At 51.6% G+C, this 18,515-nt stretch overlaps 1 protein-coding gene across 3 annotated transcripts in view; it reads left to right on the top strand.

The window, feature by feature from the left end:
• The first annotated feature begins 6,272 nt into the window (after positions 1 to 6,272).
• LRRN2 (leucine rich repeat neuronal 2) overlaps positions 6,273 to 18,515 on the top strand; it is a 63,051-nt gene continuing 50,808 nt past the window's right edge. For all 3 annotated transcript variants that reach the window (XM_057534390.1, XM_057534401.1, XM_057534394.1), the window contains exon 1: positions 6,273 to 6,574. The gene's annotated coding sequence lies outside the window, so the exon portion shown is untranslated. The remainder of the gene's footprint in view (positions 6,575 to 18,515) is intronic.

The raw sequence follows: 18,515 nt of genomic DNA, 5'->3' as shown, positions 1-18,515 counted from the left end.
TTCTTCATCCCCCCTGAGGTTGAAACAGAAGAAATGTGGTTTGTGATAGGAGGAGCAATAAGGATAAAACATAAGGATGAGTTTTCTGACAGTGAAGATTTTAATCCCTTTGACAAGTGGCTCTCGGGGATTGTGGGATGTCTTCCACGAGAGGCAGAGGAGTTGTAGAGGGGGAAAAAAAGGAAAGATCAACAACAGAAAAACCCAGTGGACTTCGACCAGAGGACATGGGACTGAGTCGGGTTTGAGCTTCTTCCTAGCTGGAGGCTAGCTGCTGTGGAGCTCAAAAGGACCAAGTGAGACCACACGCTGACCGCTCCCTGCACAGAATCAGGAGCTAAGAGTCAATTTTATCCAAGTTGCTTACCATGCAGGACAATGCCTTGGGACAGGAGAATGGACCAAGCTGACCTCTGCCTGAAGAACCATTTAATCTAGGAATAGAACAGTGTCCAGGCCACGCCTTCCTCAGCCCCCTTTCCTTCCGTCCATTTTAAGGCTTAAGTGTCAAGACTTGGGGCCCAGGATACTTGCTTTAGGCTGCTTAGCAGGGCTGGCACTAGGGTGAGGAAAGGTGCCTAGAGCCGAAATTTAAGGAGGTGTCCACTCTTAGGGTCCTGCATGTGCAGGGTCAGCACCTGAGGGTAAGTGCTGCCTTATATCTTGCTCCCTAGGCAGCTAGCTTGCCTCATTCTGGTTCTAGCCTTGCTGCTCAGCCCTCTGCCTTTGCTGTTCAATGTGTTTCTGGGTGGGGAGCATGTAATAGCCTTTGATGAAGCTACTATCCCAGGGGGGTCATCTGGACTCATTAGTTTTTACCGATTCACTTCTCTCTAAACCTATGGAGGTGAACTGGAAAGGACAAAGTCAGACAGAGCTGAAATCACCCAGTCAATAACACTGTTTGATCCAGGGAACAACTCAGACACCTACCCCTACCCCGAGCACTCCAGGATAGAGACTACCACCCAGGGGGCTAGGGGCTGAGAGGGGCAGGGGGATATATGGGAGGATTTTGTCCTATGCACAGAGAGCATATGAGAAATCTGCCATGAGCAAGGTCCTCAGCTGGGTACTCTGGGGAAACAGTAATGAATGATACAGTTCCTTGGGGGAGCTAATAATTTAAGTAGGAAGGCGGGATGCCCAGATAAAATAACTTTCCAGACAAAGTGCAAATGATTGCAAATAAACATAAAGTGGCATAAACAAGACTATTCCTGCAGAAGGGAAACAGAGGAGGGATCAGAATCAGGAGTGAATGGGGGAAAGCTTCCTGGAAGGAGCTGAATTTTCTCCATGGTTTATAAATTGTGTTTCTCAAAGTGTGGTCCTCAGAATCACTTAAAGAACTGGTCAAAATTGCAGTTCAGGAGCCCCACTCCAGATCTATGGATGGGATCCAGGAAAGTGCATTTTAATCAGTTCCCCAGGTAATTCTTTTGCTCACACAGTTTCAGAAGCTTGAGTTTACAAAGCAAAAACAGACCCAGGCGCTGGCTGCTGGGACAGGCCTTAGGAATGATCTCTGGAGAGCCCTGTGAGCTCTAAGACCTATGTTGGAACTAATTCAAATATTGGCAGTAAGACCATACAGACTTCCTTCTCTGAGAGAAAATATGAAAGAAAATATAGGGGTCAGAGACAGTGCAAAGAGAAAAGTACAGGATTAGGCTACATGGAGTCCCGGTTTCTTTGCCCTGTCAACCATTTCTGAAATAAAATGTTCAGAAATGAACAGAGTCTGATTGGAAAAGAAGAAAATCACAGAAGTAATGCCATGTAAAAAGGCTGGATTTGAGAAAATACTTTACTCTTAACATGTGAGATACCTCATAAGTATCTTATTTGCAGACTTCGGGAATAAATAGCCAAGGTTTTATGGAGACCCATGGTAAGAAATACATTGAACACCATGACATAGTACACACATAAGATTTCATGAAACTGGAACAAAAGTATTAATGAAATATGTTCTATCCTATTCTATTTCATTTTTTTTAAAAGTTCTTATTGTAACTCACTAATGGGTCTCCACCTGCAGTTTGAGAAACACTGAAGTAGATGGGAGGTGAGAGACGGGCACCTTGGGACAAAGTCTTCTCGGCAGCCTATAGGTTACACAATGAGGTGGGTTAAGAGTCAAATGAAAAGGTCTTTGAGGGTCCCTGGCACTGACCTCTCAGGAAGCCTAACCATTCTCCTCTCCTGCCTTCAAGTATCTTCTCAAAAATTTCCTCCTCAAGAAAGCCATCCCAGATCACCCTCATCCACCTTCATGTACTCAAATCCCTCTCAAATGTCCCCCATTTGGGCTGTGCATGTAGGCAGCCCTTAATTTGTCTTAAGAGACATATGCACTTCAGAGTTGGCCAGGTGTACCCACAAATGATGCTGCCTGGTTGGGCTGTTTTCAGATTGCCATGGGGCACAAAACCCTTGTCCCCCAGCTTCAGATCTCTGAGAGTCTCCCTCTTGCCTAAACAGATTCCATATGAAGGGAAGGGGGAGTCTCTCCAGTCTTCTCCATGGCTCCCTCCTTCCCTCCAAAAGAGCATTTCTCCCAGGAATCTTTTGAATACGTTACGTTAAACAGAATGGGATTTGGTTACCATATTGCCCAGTTTAGCTGTTTTATATATTCAAATTCAATTTAACAAATACAGAGTGCAGGTGTATCATTTACAGTTGATTAAATATGGTATTTATACTTATTCCTACAAAAAGTTGGGCACCAGGACCTTGGTGAGGATTGTAATTTCCATTATCACTTTGTTTCTGGGCAAAACCAGATTCAACCTACATCATTTTACCTGCAGTACCTTTTCCAGGAATATAACCCAAGATAAATTTGAGGACTCCCTGCAGTTCCACACAGCTCTGCCATCTGCAGTGTCCTCCTGCCTTTCTGGTTCTCTGTGCTCCAAGGGTGTCTGCGGATCCTGGGAGCTCCCTGAAGGCAGGGGCCAGGGGAAGAGCCAGGTTTTGTGGGGTCCTCTTAAGAAAAAGAACAAATACAAAATTAGGCCCAATGGTGATATTTCTTTAGAACTAGGAAGATCACAATAATTTATGTAAGCCTTGGAAATTCAGATCCCTTCCTTATGACACCTCTTCATTCAGTTCACCAGAAATGCTTGCATAAAAATGCTTCCTGTTTGCAAACCGGCCTCCCTTCCCCTCATCCCCACAAGTGAACAACCATAAAGCTTAAGCTTCATCAGCTTCACCATGAACCTGCCTCTGGCAGGGACCCTGTGTTCTCCTTTCACTGTGGTTCCCCAATATCCAGAATACGGGGCTCTGTACTTGCTGAGCCCAGGCAGGAGAGATCAGAGTGATGGGCACACCAGGCCAGTGTGTCTCAAAGCAGGGTTCATCTAGTCACTTGAATCAGAATTACCTAGAGAGTTTGTCAAACTGTAGATTCCTGCAGAATCTGACTTTGGGGTAGGACCTGTGAGTCTGCATTTGTTCACATGCTGTAGATGATGCTTAAGCCTGAGGACCACTGCTCTGGGGCCACACTCTCTACCTAGTTCTCTGCCCACAGACGATACAATTCCCTTATCCCTTACGTGTCTTACAGGGTCTGCCACTTAGGAACCAGCCAAATGGCAAATGTTACTTACTTTTACCCCATTTTTTCTTCAATAATCAGTTATTGAGCATCTACTATAAGGCACTAGTCTTGACTCGATGCTGTGTGGGACAGTCTTAGCCCTCCAGAAGTTTACCATCTGGGTTGGGAGCTAAGACACACTATGCAGTATGCATAGGTGCTGGGGGGCTGGGGCACTGGAGTGTCACTGAGCTGGTAAAGGACTGGTAACATTTCCTCCTTTTCATGATCAGTCTGAATACATTGACGTCGTCCCTCAAGATGGTGAATTGACAAGGGCCCCCAACACCCATGCTCAAAAGCTTACAGTCGGGCTTCCCTGGTGGCGCAGTGGTTGAGAATCTGCCTGCCAGTGCAGGGGACACGGGTTCGAGTCCTGGTCTGGGAAGATCCCATGTGCCACGGAGCAGCTGGGCCCGTGAGCCACAACTACTGAGCCTGCGCATCTGGAGCCTGTGCTCCGCAACAAGAGAGGCCGCGATAGTGAGAGGCCCGCGCACCGTGATGAAGAGTGGCCCCCGCTTGCCACAACTAGAGAAAGCCCTCGCACAGAAACGAAGATCCAACACAGCCATAAATAAATAAAAAAAAAAAAAAAAAAAAAAAAAAAGCTTACAGTCAAGTTTTGACCCCTTTCACTCAGTGAGTCAGTGTCAAAGTTCTACCAAGTCTTCCTTACAAAGGCCTATTGCATTTACTCTCCAGTCTCACTGCTCCCCTGCCCTTTGTTCCTACAACAGCCTCCTCACTAGCCTCCCATCTTCCAGCCTCTTTCATCCCAAATCACTTGTGCACTGGGCCACAGCTAAACTGCTCAGCCTGGAAACTCAGGCTCTTCATCAGCTACTCCCACTCTGCAGACCCAATATGGTGTTATAGCAAGGGCACTGTGGTTCCAAGAAGAGGGTTCAGATTATGCCTGTAGATCTTAAACTCTCTGAGCCTCCATTCTCCTGTCTGTTAAATGGGGTAAGAGTCAACTCAGAGGATAAAATGAGGGAGATGTGTGAAAAGGCCTGGCATCCAATCGTAGCTCTATAAATTCCCTCCCTTGCCCCCTACCTACCAGGCAATCCATTCTGCTCTGCTGGTCTCCACTTTCCTGCATTTGCTAGTCCCTGTTTTCTCTGCCAGTTTCACCTGTCCCTCCATCTGGGCTCAGCTTGAAGCTCAACTCCTCTGTAAAAGCTTTCATGAATAACCCTAACCTCTAACAGCCTTTTCTTTCTGTATTTCTACGGCACTTCCTTTGCCTTGAAATGTTAAAATGTGTTTCATATAGTTCCAACTTGTCCCTCTAAGCTCCTTGAGGCCATTACACCCCACAGCAGGGGTGGAGGGTGGGGGCATGGGAGTGGTTTAGGAGGTACAATGAGAACTTAATATGTGCTTATTGAATACATGAAGGTGAGAACCCCCTCTGTGCATACAGAACACACAGACCTTCAAGCCGATTTGATAAAAGCCTCCAGGCACGTAGTTACCACCGGCTGTGCCCTTGGAGAAGACAGAGCCAGAAAGCTCTGTCCCTGTTCTCTCTGAAACTCAGCTCACAGGAGGCATTGAGCTCACGCCCTGGATGAAGGAAGGCAGACCAGATGCCACTCCTGGCAGGACTCCCCATCCCTTGGGCTCCACCCCACCTACTCCCCTATGGTTGCTTCTGCAGGCTCTGGTCAGAACCAGAACCAGTAGGGTGTGGCCTGTCATGGACCTGAGCCTGTCACGTCCATTTTGAGTAGTCCAGGTTCAAGGCCCCGCTAAGGCATGGGCCTCAGGCACCTGGCTCCAGCAGGAGACGCACTCTCCTAAGCATCGACCAGTGGCGGTGTCCTAGCCTTTCTAAGCCACCAGGTAGCAGCCCAGCACCCACCTTCAGCATCCTGCACTCCTTTCCCAGCGTTCACAACGTCCAGCCTGCAAGAGGGGCATCCCCCAAAGCCAAGCCCCTCAGTGGACTTGCCAGTTCCTGCCTAACACCTATGGAGATTTATATCTTTGCTAAGGGCCAGGATGGAATCTTCCAGAAAGCCAGAGCTGCCCATTTCAGGGGGCAATGCTGGAAGGGCATGAGAACTGGTGGGGGTGGGGTGGATATTCCATACCATTCTTTAGGATGAGCGGTACCCGTACACGTGGACAAATTCTAACCCACTCTCTGCATTCCTTAGTCTGCTGTTAACTTGGGGGAGGATAACACCACGCAAAGCAAAAATGCTATGCTTACGAGTTGCACCTGTGCTCTAAAAGCTGCTGAATTTCTCCTCCGTCCTCCTGGCCCTTACAAGGGAGTAAGAGGCAATATCAGAAGAGCCGTTCCCTTTCCCCTCTCAGATCCGCGCGTTGTGCCCCCTTCCTCTTTCAGACAAGCCTTGCGTGTAAAAGCACAAGAACACCACGGCCCCAGACGCTCAAGCCTCAGCATCTTGCCCCACCCAACTCCTCCCTCTGGTGTGTGTGTGTGTGTGTGTGTGTGTGTGTTAGGGAAAGGGGCCTCTGGCCACTCTGGAGTTAAAATGGCAGCGGGACTGGAGGGGGTGGGGGATGGCGTGGCAGGCAGACTGGGAGAAGGCGACCGGAGTGGGCTGGGGAGGTTGGGAGAGCGGCGGAGCAGCGAGCGAGAAGCTGGGGGGAGGGGCGCGCGGAGGCCTGCTCGCTGCACTCGCGAACGGGCGGCGAGCGGAAGGAGCGCACGATCTCGGTCGCCAGCCTCCCGCCGGACGCGCGGGCGCGGCGAGGCGCGGGTGGGAAGGTGGTTGTTCTGCCGGCACCCTAACCCGGCTCTGCCCCGGGACCACTCCCAGGAAAACTCCGCGGTGGGGAGGCGCCCGCGACCCCACCCCGGCCTGCGCGGGCGGCGCGCGGAGGGAGGGGCGGACTGGTCTTCCTCAGCCCAGCCCGGGCCGGAGCCGAGCGGTGCGCGGCGGCGCAGGCGGCGGCCGGCGGCCGGGGGTGAGTGTGCGGCTCGCGACCCCGGGCGCGCGAGCGGGGGGCCGCTGGGCCGGGCGGGCGCTAGGGGAGGGGCGGGCTTCTGCCGCGATGCCTGTAAGGGAGCCGGGGACTCGGACGGGGAGGCGGCCGCGAGGGGAGAGGGAAGGAGGGCTGGAGACTGGAAAGACGGTTGCCGACTGCGCAGGGTGGACCCGAGGATGGGGCGTCCGGGCCTGAATCCACCTGGAGAGGCCCGAACTGCCCCAAACTGTTGCTGGGCAGAGCGGGGCCCTGAGATGTCGCGGAGCCGCGAGGTGGCAGAGAGGGTAGGGAGGGCGTGACAGGGGCGGACTCGCCAGGGGAAGCGCTCCAGAACCCGGGGACTTCCCCTTCCTTGGAGCTTGGGTGTCCAAGGTGGCCTTGGCGTCTGTCCGAAGTATGTGGAACCCGGAGCCTGCCTCTTCCCGGGCGGCAGGGGTCTGCGCGCAGCCTGGGCTGGGACATTCGGGGTGGGGGATGGGCCGGCCTCGGACTCAGCCTGCGGGCCCCGGGCTCAGCCTGCGGGCCCCGGGAGTGGAAGGCCAGCTCAAGCCCACCGCGGCACCCAGCCGCCGACGGGAGGGGTTGGCCAGCCACAGGTGGTGCGTCTGTCCTGCAGGCGAAGGGCGGCGCAGGCTCCGGCGGCCCAGCCAGCGGGGAGCCGCCGGGTGAGGGGAACCTGAGCCCCATTAGGGCTGAGCTGAGAAGCTAAAGAGGTGCGGGAGACCTGGACCCTGAGAGTGGGCCCTAGGGCTGTTGCTGTGCTCCCCCTCTGTCCTTGTCCTTCCTTCCCCATCAAAGGAACAGGAAGGAGGATGTCAGCTGGGCTTTGTGCTCTGTTCTTCAGGCTGCCGCAGCTCCAGTCTGCTGGAGCCAACGCAGCTTCTAATAGGGCACCTTGCAGGGCCTGGAGGGGGTGGGCTGGGCACAGCGCTCAGTTGCCAGAAATGGACCCATCAGGCCCTCTACTTGAAGACCCCAGAAGGTGCGGTGGTAGAGAAAACAGACACCCCAGGTCAGGGGAGTAGAGGCGGCTCCCTGCCAGCTTGGTCATCATCATGGGGAGATCTGGGTCTTTCCATGAACCCTGGCAGATGGCAGGCTCCCCCTTCCCCGCCAGCTTGGGGTGGGCTCTGGCCCATGTCCTCTTCCTGAATGAGAAGGCAGGGATCCCCTCCCACTGCCCACTGCTCCTTAAAGGTCCCTCCAACAAGAGTACTGGGCATGGGATGGGCAGGGCTATGTACAGGGCACTGAGGCCCCCTTGCCTGTGGGCCCTGCTGTTATTAGAAAAAAGTCACATGTGGGTGGCCTGACCCACTTTCCTGGCTGGCCAGGTGTCCTTATGGGGAGAAGACGGAAAGAGAACACAGTTAGGGGTCTGAGCCTTCTAGACCACTTTCCTTCCCCTGGGCTTGGCTCACACTGAGTCTCCTTCTTCCCTTGGGGGGGTGGGAAGGGGGTGTCCCTCTAGACCTGGGCAGAGACCTCATTATTTGGAAAGGATGGAACTAAAGGCCTCAGGCTTCAGGGATTGAGACCTCCCCAGGGTCTGGCAGACACCTGGCATCTAGGAGCACCCCCAAATCTACAGCCTCCCCCTGCACAGCCCAACCCAAAGAAGACACTGAATGGCAGGGGGAACTCAGAGGTCTGCTAAGACAAATTCCACCCAAGCTGAGACAGCAAGTTTCCTCTGTAACTCTCCACCATTCCTCTCCACTCCCCATTCTTTATTTCCTGTGCCTCCCCCACTCCTTCCTCCTCCTCTCTTTCTCCTTCACTCTTCACTTCCCCCTCAAGCATCTCTTCCTCTCCCTTTCCCCTCAGACTGCTCTCACTCTTCTCTCACCCTCATCCTCTCCCCAGACTTCTCCCTCCCTCCTTTCCAGGTCTGTCTCCACCTTTTCCCGGTCTCTTCTATAAACTGCAGCTTCAACCTCAAGCCAGGCGTGTGCACTTGGCTCCTGGCTTCTGAGCATCGTGATGGTGGGAACACATGCACTGTTAGCTTTGCTGTACCCCCTTTGCAGAGGAGGAGCCTGGGTGGAGGGCCTGCAGCTGCATTCCCCATGCATGACTCCTGTACCTTACCACTTGCCCCTCCTACCTACCCTCTTTTTTTATTATTATTATTATTAGAAAGGGGAAAGGAAATCCATTGCTTTTTTTAAAAAAAAATATTCATTCATTCAACAATTTATTGAGCACCTACTCTGTGCTTAGCACTATTTTAGGAGCTGAGGATACAGCAATTAAACAAACCTTTATATCTCAGGGCAGAACCAGAGTTGTATCTGGACTTCCCAGCTGATTAGGTCTGTGCTCACCAGGCTGTTTCAAAGACCCACTACTTGTGGGGTCGGTGGGGGATGCATGTGAACAATCCTAGTAAATTGTCATCTTTATCATACTGAGTGACCTCTAACATGACAGGCCCATCTTCTTACAGTAAACCAGGTACTGCAAAGCTTACAGACCCAGGGTCATCCTGTCCTTAAGACATTTCTGACCTCAAAGGATGGACCAGTTCATATCTTACCATTTATCTGGGAGGGCTGAGTAGAAGGCCAGTGCTTTAGATGGAGAAGGGAGAAAGAAACATATTTGTCATTGAGTACCTATAAGCACCAGCCTGTCAGGAGCTTTACAGAAATTATCTCATTCAATCCTCCTAATAACCTTCTAAATTCTGGATTATCATCTGCTTTATAGCTGAGGAAATTGAGGACCAGAGAGGATAAACCACTTGTCCCAGGTCACAAAGGTCTCCGTATTGAAATCGCTGATTATCTGCAGTTCACTTGGCCCCTATGTCTGTGACACCTGGTAACTTATACAGTTATCTGAAGATTACATTTTAACCGAATTTTTCAGGAGCATGCCTTGTCTCCTCAGAATATTAAAATATATAAGGATTTGATGAATGGTTACATGAATAAGCTTTCTCATGGGATCCGGGAAAGCTTCCTGGAGGAGTTTGGAACCTGGGAGAGGAGGCAGGGATGGCAATGGATCTTCCTGATCCCACACAGGTCTGTGACAAACTGTAGGCAGGCAGTCTCTCACATACACACACAGCAGCTAAGTAGAGTTGATGAGAAATTGCCGTTTCCATTCAGGGTCAGTGTGTAGGAGCTTGGTCCATGGCCAGTCTAATGAGTCAACGTAATTGGTGTTCTCAGCCTCCTTGGGCAAGTCTGGATTCTAGAAAAGCTCCAAGGCAAAGAATGGGGGTGGGAGGCTTTCAAGCCTGCAAGAACTACAGAGAAGGACAGGGACAATGGATGGAGGCTGGGTGGGACAGGAAAGGGGGAGAGTGACCTAGGAACAGACAAAGGCAGGAGATAAAACAGAAACAAAAACCAGAAGGCAGGAGACATGCACGAAAAGACACAATGGGCAGGACAGACAGCAGCATGCCGTGGGATTGCTAAGAGGGGGTGAATAAGAAGGATGCCTTTATCTGATACTTTCCGGAGGGCGTAAGCTCTGTCCCGCAGCTTAGAGGCTGGAACATTCACTATGTTAGCCTTATGCAGGCGTGTGCTTACTCAGTCAGCCTATCTTTTCTAAGTACCTACTGTGCGTTCAGCCCTGTGCTAGGTGCTAGGGACAGAGACAAATCAGGTGTTGCCCCTGCCTTCTAGGAGCCCACAGTAAGAGTACAGATTCTAGAGCCACACAGCTGTGGCTCGAATCCACCACTTCTAGCCGGGTGACATTGGGCAGGTTATCTAACGTCTCTGTGCCTTGGTTTCCTCATCTATGAATGGGATAATACTAGTACCTACTTCATAGAGTTGTTGTGACGATTAAATGAGTTAATACATGCACTGAGTTTAGTAAGTGCCAGATAAATATTATTCTTAAATGGGGGAGTTAGTCTTAACAATAATGAAACAAGTGTTATACTATAGGGATAAGCAGATAAAGAGGTGACTGTCTCTGTCGGCAGATTAGGAAATGGTCATCAAAGGACATGATATTGGGGCAAGCCTTGAAAAGGAGTCAACCAGGCAGAGGTGGTGGGCCTGGAAACCCTGGAGCTCAGGAATCATGTGTGGAAAGGGGCTGTGTTGTGTGTGTGTTACCTTCTGTAGATACCAGGAGCACCTCAGACACATCCTACCTCAGCCTCTTTGTTCCCGGTGCTCGGAGCTGAGCTTCCAGTGGGGCTGGCAGGTCGCCCAGAACATCCCCACACTCTCCAGCCTAAAACATTTGGCCTTTGGGCAGGGGACCTGGTACATCCCTGCTGGGATTGGTCTCATGACCTTGGCCTCCTAAATGTTCTAAGCCATCATTGAGCAGTCTCTGCTCCAAACCCAGAGCTGCCATGGCCCTTGTCCTCTGGATTCTTGCGCTTCTTGGGGACCCAGGAGAAACCTTGGCCTGAGGGACCTGCCTTTTAGGGGGTGAGTTGACCCAGGCTTGGTTTAGAATTCAGTTTCTCTGTACATTTCTTCCACCCACACCTTCCCTGCTGCTCAGCATTCGATGGTCTTGAAGTGAATTCCAAGACGAAGAGCAGGCAGAGGGTTCCTGGGGCACTAACTGTTATTCAGCCTCCACTTCGCACATTGTAATGGCACTAATTATAGCAGCTGGCATTTATTGAGCACTTACCATGTGCCAGGCACTGTCTATGTGCTTTACCTACATTTTCCCATTAAGTCCTCAAAAAATACCCCATTAGGTAAGTCCTCTTATTATCTCTAATTTAAACATGAGGAAACTGAGACTCAGAGAGGTTCAATAACTTGCTCAAGGACATGTAGCTGCAAAAAAACCGAGGGAGGACTTAACCTTCTTTCTGACCGGTGGGCTCCTCAACACCCCCAGAATCCAGTGTCCGTTGGGCCTGGAGGGTGCTCTGGGGGCATCCTGCCCATTCTCCCCGCCCCTACAGTAAGAAGCTCCCCAAGTCCTGTCCAAGCCAGGGGCTGCCTGTCCCCCTTTTGGGACCTTTAGAGAGGGTTTCCCTTCTTTTTCCTCCCAGAGGTCACAGCTCCTGGAGAACCAACATTGTTTCCTCTGCCTCAGCTAAATGCCTCGGAGGTCACGTGGAGCTAGTGGCCTCAGAGAAGCTGGACCCTAAGAGTCAGTCCCCAGGGCCACAGTAGTGGGAACCAATGCACAGGTGACTTCTGGGAGATGTCTTCTCCCAGTGACTGATGTCCCAGTGACTTCTGGGAGGGTGGGCTGCAGACCCCAGAGAGGCGGAGGGAGGTGGGGAAAGTTTGAGATTAGCACTGTCAGTGGGGTGTCTCTAACAAGGGAGAATCCTGTGTCTTGGGAAGAACAAGTACAATTGTTCCTATTTACAAACATCTCACGGGGCAGATCCTTCAGGAGCAAACATGTGGAAGAAGGGGCAGCAGTTATTAGGCAACCAGCACAGGTCCCCCAGGAAAGGCGGGTCTGTCTTCCCTCATTCTACCTGGGGGGTGGGTAGGGGGAGGAAAGGGGCGAGGAGAGAAGAAAGTCAGGGAAGGTTGTGTTCCTTTACAAAGCGTTCTCAGAATGAGCATCAGAGGCAGGTGACGAGAGTGTCTGTCTTTGGCCTGGGAGGGCAGAGGTTGTGATGCCCAGGAGATGGAGAGACCACAGAGGGCTGGCTGTCGGGCACGCTAGGAACCTAAAAGCTGTGCACACAGAGGGGAGGGCCTTGACATTTTACCTTGCCTGGCAGTCACCCCTGCCCCCTCACCTTCTACTTCTTGGACAGACCTCCCAATGGGATGAAGGTCACTGGGGCTCACACAGCTCCAGGCCTCCGAACCTCAGAAAGTGTTTCCCCAGAGCTGGCCCAGGGGTGAAATGGTGGAATCCCACGTCTAGGGGGAACCTACAGAATTTCCTGTCCATTGCCCATCTCTGAGCACAACTGTGCCTTGGCCATCTCAGACCCAGGGTGGGGCTGGGGTCTCTTCATTCAGCAAGTATTTATGAAGCATCTGTGCCAGGCACTGGGCGTATAGATAACAGTGAGCAACCAGAGATCTCTAGAGATTGTACTTTATTGTCTGAGGATAGAGTAAATAGTACAGTTGACCCTTGAACAACACGGGTTTCAACTGCGTGGTTTTTTTTTTTCCAATAGTAAATACTACAGCACTACACGATACTTGGTTTAATCTGTGGATACGGAGGAACCGCAAATATAGCGGGCCGACTGTAAATTATACACAGATTTTCAGCTGTGCAGAGAGAGGGTCAGTGCCCCGATCCCCAACATCGTTCAAGTGTCAACTGTGTATTAGAAAGTGGCAAGTGCTAAAAAGAAAAATAAAGCCAGGAAAGGGGATAAGAGTGTATTGTTAGGAAGAGGAGACTTTGTAGCTTTGTACAGGGCAACCTCACTGAGAAGATGACATGAGTAAAGATGAAGTGGAGGCAGATGGTAAGGGCACGCCTGGCAGAGGAAACTGCAGGTGCAAGGGGTCAGAGGCAGGGCTGTGCCTGGTGGGTTTGAGGAGGCCAGATCTTGGAGAGCCTGGAGCTGGGGTGAGGGGTTTGTTTCCTCAGAGTAAGATGAGGCTTTGCAGGGTTTAGGGCAGGGGTGATATGATCTGACCTTTTAAAACCCCAAGGTTTGGGCCATCCATTTCTGCGTTTTACTTAGGTGGCTGGTCAAGAAGTTTTCCAGGCATTGAAGCGAATTTAGTCAATCAGTATTGACCCACCAAGTCCTCACATGATGGGCACTGCCTCCTAGGCAGGGTCGGGGTGGGGGGTGGATAGGGGGGCATAAAAAGAGGCATAAGACACACTCCTTACTGGTAAGGAAACCCACCAATCAGCTGGAAAGGCAAAACTTATACTCACAAGAAATAAGGAGGGAATAATACCAGACAGTATTTAAAACCAAGTGCTAAACTGTGTGATTTAGACTATAAATGTTATCAGAACTGTGAGCTCTGTGTGGGAGTATATAGGGAACGCTTCCCCGAGGAGGTGCAGCTGATTTGGGCCTTGAAAACCGGGTGGGGTTTGGATCTGCAGAGGGGAGGATTCTCAGGAGGGGAACTTGTGGGTGTGGGGAAGGGCGGCCAGGCCCGGGGAGGGCACGTGGGTGGGAGTAAGGCAGCAGGTGCGTAAGCTGCCGAGGGCAGGCATTTTGTCTCTGGAGCAGCCCCTTCCCCATCACCCAGGTTTCTCGTGTCCCCTTTATTCTCTCAGGAAGCAGGAGAGCAGCCCTTTAGAGAATGGAAACCGTCGGCCAGTGCTCTGGGCCTCTCCTTTGCAGAGCTGGCTGATCTCTGTCCCTTGAAGCCCTCTTGCTCTTCTCAGGTCCCATCTCCAGCTCTCGAGTTGTTTTCATAGACGTGCTCTCTTCTAATCTAGTGCCATCCACCAGCCCCCACTCAGCCCCCTGTTGTCTGGGGCCCAGTTCTCTGGAATTCCCTTGAGCTCCATTTCTCTACCCTGTCTGCAGCCAGCTTCTCTTCTCCCTTCCTCTCACTGCCTGAGCTCCTCTTTGGTAGGTTTCTCCTGGAACATTCCAATTAGTTTCGTGTATATCGAAATGGAAATGAAATTCTGCCCAAAAGAGCATCCGTCGGCCATGAGGGGTGAGTCTCTCTTTCCCCTAGAGAGGCCGCCTGGGTCCTGGGGGTTGGGCTTCCTTCTGGAGGGTGGAGAGAGACTGCCCTGAGGTGGGGTGGGAGCATTGGTGGTGCCTTCCCGGCCCCCAGCCAAAGAGCCGGAGCCAAGAGTCACAAGGGCTAAGCATTCTGCTCGACGGTCTGCTCTCCCTCCGCTGGGCCCGCAGCAGCCTGAGGAAGGCGGGCCCACCAGCTGTGTCCCCGAGGCTCCCGGCACGGCCACCTCCACAGTGCAGGCCTGAGCCTGGGGCTTGCCCGCGATCCAGCGGAGCCAGCATCGGAGCTGATTAGAGTCCCTCCTGTAAGCACACGCCCTTGCGTGGTTTCCTAGGTTCTCTGAGCCTCAGTTTCCTCATCTATGCATCTGGGTTAATAGCACTCACTTCATAGGGTTGCTGATGCTAAGAGTTAAGTTGTTGAGTGCTTATGATGTGCCAAAAGCGTTACTGCATTTATCTCACTTAATCCACCGAACACTGTGCAGTAGATGTTATTTTCCCCCATTTTACCATTGAGGAAACCAAAGCTGAGAAACGTGAAGTAACTTGCCCGAGGCCAGCAAGTGGCAGAGCCAGAATTCAGCCCCACATCTTTCTGACTCCAGAGCCCTGGTTCTCAACCACCCCGTTAAATGAGCTAATCTGAGTGCAGTGCCTGCTACAAAGTAGAAGCTCAGTAAACGTTAGTTCCTTTTCTCCTCAATCTCCCCAGGGCCGCACCTCCAAAGAATAGCTTTCCCCTCCTGCATCACATTTCTTCTCCAGGATCCCTTGGGACATATGATAGAAGTAGGAATGGGAATGGTTTACACCAAGGGGGGAAAAGAGGGCTGAGAGAGGGTGAGTAATTTGCATAAAATCATAAAACACTAGGGCTGTGGTTAATACCTAGGGCACCTTTCTCATAAGAATCTGGTTATTCAACCCCACTGGGTTCCAGGCAGTCAGCAGAGAGTATCTTGCAGAGATGAGAACAGAGTTATGCTATGTGGGAGGAGAACGTGAGGCCACCATCTCCCCCAGGGGCAAGTGTTGATCACTATGGGCCTAGAAACGTGCTAGCAGGAAGATTCTAAAACCTGTGCCTTCTGAACTTGGGTACTGTTTCTGGAGTTTATTACAAATAATCTGGGGGCTCCTCTGGATGGATTTAGGAAGGGACAGTGTTGAAGGTCACGATGTGGGAAGAAGGGCCACTGTCTCAATTTTTTTACTGTCAAATCAGTACACCTTTTGCACCAGGTGCAGTGCCAAGGGATGGGGATGGGTAATGGGGAGCAAAGGAAAACAAGGACATGGCCTCAGGGATCACCCAGTCTGATGGGGGAAGATCATTCACATGCATACACAGCTCCATCTGACCTTACTTGGAAGTAAAAACAAGAACAGGTGACTGCAGGGTAATCTGAATATATGGGTACAGAGGGAGGGGAGAGGAGAAAATTGAGACTGGTGGGTTCTCCAAAACAGCCCTCGTGCTTTCCTCCCTGGAGACCTCTTTTCTGGTGGACACAGAGACCCACCTTTCTGCACACCGCACCAGGACAGCCTAAGCCTGCCAGCATTCACACTCAATGGGCAGATCCCAGAGTTTCTCTGAATTTCCTTGTAAGGATCCTCCAGGGAGGAAAGGAGGAGTCCAGGCCATAGCATTTAAAACTGATGGCAACTGAGTCCTCTGGTCATGTGGCTTTCAAACATTTCTAGAAATTGATCCATTTTTCAAGACAAAGCTATATGTGTGGTAGGCAGAATAATGGCGTCCCAAAGATGCTCACCTCCTAATCCCCAGGACTTGTAAATTTGTTATGTTACAGGGCAAAGGGAATTAAGGTTGCAAATCAGCTGACCTTAAAATAGAGAGATTATCCTGGATTATCCACCTGGGCCCAGTGTAATCACAAGAGTCCTTTAAATGTAGAAGAGGGAGGCAGAAGTCAGTGTCAGAGTGATGAGAAAGACTTGACTGGCCGTTGCTGGCTTTGAAGATGGAAGGGGCTGTGAGCCAAGGAATGCGGCAGCCTCTAGAAGCTGGAAGAGGCAGGGAAACAGATTCTCCCTTGGAGTCTCCACGGAGGAACACACACCTGCTAACACCTTGATTTTAGCCCAGTGAGACCCATTTTGGACTTCTGACCTTTCAAACTGTAGATAATAAATTTATGTTGCTTTAAGCCACTAAATTTATGGTAGTATGTTACCTCAACAACAGGAAATTAATACAGGGTGCTGTAGTTGAAGCAGAGCCAGCGGACCAGAACCCCACTACTCGGCCTCCTCCTGACCTGTGACCCTGGAGGAATCGCTTTCAGAACTCCAAGGCTCTGAAGAACCAGTTTGAAATACACTGTGTCTGAAACACAATCTGGTTATTTTCACCATGATGAAACCGAGGCCCAGAGAGAAGTGGCTTTGTCAGAGATCACACTGAACTGGTAGACTCAGTCCAGGGCCTGCTCCTGTCCTGTCAGAGATCTCAGGTGCTTACCCACGTTCGTTCTCTCATCCGCTTATCCATCTGCAGCAAATGATGTGTGTGCTTTTACCTATGAAGAGCCGGGTGCTATGCTCAGCACTGGGCAGAAGCACAAGTGAGTTCGACGTTCAGGAATACGGGAGAAAGTGGTTGAGTGCTGGTCCTGCCCTCAGCCCCTCACTGAGGGGCTTCTTCCTCTAGACATAGGCCAGCAGCTCAGGTTGCTCAAGGCTGTCAGCCTCCCTCACCTTGGGGCTGGTCCCCAGGTGGGCTTGGTCACAGCCACCTCCTCTGGGCAGAGATGCAGTTCTATGAAGGGAGGGGGCTTGGCCCGCTGGCCCTGCTGCACCTGCCCTCTTGCAGCACACAGGGCCTTGGGGGAGGGGGGAGTGGAGGTGGCAGAGCCCGGTGCCCCACCTGAAGTCAGCACTCCGCTAGTGCCTTATCTCCCCTCTGCCAGGCGTTTTGGCCTACCCAGCTCTCCCCCGCAGCACACCTGAGCCACTGGCCGGCCCCCAGGGTCTCCCGGTGTTGGTCTCCATGGCAACCCCACATTTGCCGTTCTGGTTTCTAATGACTTATTGGCATGTGTGGTAATTTGCAGAGCTTGGTAGGCAGAGCTAGGGGAGCTAGTGGGGGGGGGGGTGAGGGGGGCTTGGCAGTGGGGAGGACGTTCAAGTTTGGGATGGTGATAGAGGCACACTTTTCTTCCCTCCCCACCCTTCCTGTTCCCTGCTGATGAATATCGGCAGTAAAGGAGCTGCTTCAGGTCCAGGGCCTCCCCTCTCTGAGGAGCATCAGCTCTCTCCAGGCCCCTGAGTTGGAGACAGATGGACAGACAGATGTCGAGCACAGCTGCTCACCTGTCAGGCAGCAGCGGGCAGGCGTGGGGGGCTGACAGCCGTGTTCATCCGTGCAGGTCAGACCACTTGTGTTTTCTGACGTCTCCTGCCTGCTCCCTGGGCCCTGAGAACAGGGGTCTCTCCTGGGCCCAGTAGTCGTCCCACCTTGTGGGGAGGGGACAGGACAGGTCTATCCACAGGACAGGTCTTTGCCACGTCTTGACCTCACACGCTCAGAGAACCAAGCTAGGCAGTGGCTGAGCGGGATGCCAGATTGCATAGGCAGTGGGTGAACCAGCCAAGCAATCAAAGGCGGAGAGATGAGCGAGGCCCTGACCCTCTCCACTTCTCTTCAGCAAAGCTTACCCAACCTCAAAACCACTTTCCCAGGGCAAAGCAGCGGGGAGCCTCGCCTGTGTGCCACGCAGTCTTCCACACTTCGCTGCCTCCTCCTTCGCTTCTGTCTCCATCCTGGTCTCTGTTTAGGCAGAGAGGCAGCCCGGTGTGCTGAAAAGAGCACCATCTTTGAAGTTAGATACATCTCCGTTAGAATCCTGGGGCCGCTGTCTACCACTTCTATGACCTTGGACATGTCTCTTAACCTCTCTTTGAGCCTCAGTTTGCTTATCTGTAAAATGGGATTTACATACCCATTTCACAGGGTTGTGGAAGTGAAACCAGCTCACACTTCAATACTTGGCATATAGTAGGCACCAATAAATATTAAAGAATTTAAAAAGTAATCTTTTATCTACTCCAATAAATAGGAGCAAAGTGATCAATAATTTAAAAAATTCTGGTGGGCTTGGTAGGGTTTTCTTTTTTTAAGTATTTGAGAATAGTCTTCATTTATTCAGTAAATATTTGCTGAGTATCTACTGTGTACAAAGTACTGGGCCAGGTGCTGGTCTTTCCTAATATTTTATGATCAGGGTGCAGTTAGGTTGCCTGTGCATTCTCTAAGCATATAGCATCTGACGGGAGGTGGAGGGAGAG

The sequence above is a fragment of the Balaenoptera acutorostrata genome, chromosome 1 (genome assembly GCF_949987535.1).
Source record: "Balaenoptera acutorostrata chromosome 1, mBalAcu1.1, whole genome shotgun sequence".
Classification (NCBI taxonomy): Eukaryota; Metazoa; Chordata; class Mammalia; order Artiodactyla; family Balaenopteridae; genus Balaenoptera; species Balaenoptera acutorostrata.
This window is presented reverse-complemented; position numbering and strand designations above follow the sequence as displayed.